The sequence below is a fragment of the Trachymyrmex septentrionalis genome, unplaced genomic scaffold (assembly GCF_001594115.1).
Source record: "Trachymyrmex septentrionalis isolate Tsep2-gDNA-1 unplaced genomic scaffold, Tsep1.0 scaffold21, whole genome shotgun sequence".
NCBI classification, from domain to species: Eukaryota; Metazoa; Arthropoda; class Insecta; order Hymenoptera; family Formicidae; genus Trachymyrmex; species Trachymyrmex septentrionalis.
Window position 1 is genome coordinate 390,437 of NW_017305288.1, and position 1,630 is coordinate 392,066.

A 1,630-nucleotide genomic window follows, 5' to 3' on the forward strand; every position below is an offset into this window, starting at 1 on the left:
AGGGAAATAAGTAGCTTTCCATTATATGGTAGCTAAGGAAGATAAACGGACGGATTATCCTGCTACCTCTTTCGCGATTCTCACATCAGGATAGCGGCCTTTGTCAGAAGACTTATTTGCATTTACATCGTAAATACATCATTGAAAGATTATAAAGGTCGAATTTTTAAAGGAATCCAAGACAATAGAGATAAGAAAATTTTTCAAGCAGATTTTAAAGGACGCTCGTAAATAAAGTTCAAGGGTTTACAAATATAAGATTTTCAGAAAATGCATTCTCTTAAAAAAAGTTTCAAGTGGTATCTCAATTTTCTCACATACAAGATTGTTAATATTCCTGAAACCTTTTAATTCTAACTTCCAACTTTCTTTTCTCCAACTTTCTAAATATTGCGTCATTCTGTTTTGCAACTATATTTTCTCGCTCCAAATTTTAATTTAAAAAATTGAATCTTGTCGACACCGCGCACCGACATGTCAACCACTATATAACGCAATTAATACGCGAACTGAACGTGACGTCTATCAATTATTATCTGGGGATGACAATTAATACCCAGAAATTTCGGTCATAACAGGGATAGATTATTAACAGATGATATAGTTATATCGCAATGACAAGCATGACGAGTTTGGCAATATTGGTTTCACACTACTGGAAATACATTGATACATCGAGTGGCGTTCAATGAAATACCTTTTTAAAAAATCGATAAGATGCAGACTGTTTCAGCAAATTTGCTGATGTATTTAAAATAAAATTTCTCTGACGCTGAAATTATTTTGTCCTTTTGCAAAGAAGGTGAATAACAGGGAATGGAAGAGTTACTATTTTGTTACTTTTTCCGTTACTTTTTATAATAATTTGATAATGATGTTGCAATTTTTTATCACTATAATGATAATTAACTACTAATTAGGACATATGTTAACGTCTATACTGTATAGAGGTATTCGGCGAAAGTCGAAGAGAGTGATATATTAATCTTTGTTAGAATGTAAATATTGATACATGGCTCGTGTTCTGATACGAACTGTACTAACTACAGTTATGTTACGTATAATCTATAGTTTTCAGAATTTATAGTACTGCAGTGTGTACGGCCATAGTTTGTATTCGATTAATAGTCATCTTTGTTAAGGCAGCACTCCATTTTTCATAAAAAATCGGAATGGTATTTATAACATATCAGAATTAATAGGAAGTTTTTGCAATAACGTGAATCCCGATACGGTGAACGCTAAAGTCACGTTATCCTTTTCTTAATTAGTTGTTAAGAAGAAGATAACGTGACCTTAGCGTTCACCGTATCTGGATAAACGGTATTGCAAAAACTCCCTAATAGATCTCACGTTGAATTGATCAATTGATGACACAATTGGATATCACTTCAAAAATATGCCATCAAAATTTGGTATGAAAATAAAAGAGAATTGTAACTTTTATCAGTTTTTTTAGTAACGATAACAAAGTTATTATTTTAAAGCAGTAATAAGTAACGATAAACGAGTTTCAGAAAAAAGAATGTTAACTGCGAGTTACTTTTATAGAATAACTTCTTTATATATTCTCAATCCTGCAAAAGATATACCATAAAATTAATACAAAAATACCATAATGTATCACAAA

General features: G+C 31.2%; 1 long non-coding RNA gene across 1 annotated transcript in view; it reads left to right on the forward strand.

Moving 5' to 3' along the window:
- The first annotated feature begins 1,199 nt into the window (after window positions 1-1,199).
- Window positions 1,200-1,630, forward strand: part of LOC108748042 — a 20,306-nt gene continuing 19,875 nt past the window's right edge. The window contains exon 1 of the long non-coding RNA XR_001939285.1: window positions 1,200-1,270. This is a non-coding gene — a long non-coding RNA (uncharacterized LOC108748042). The remainder of the gene's footprint in view (window positions 1,271-1,630) is intronic.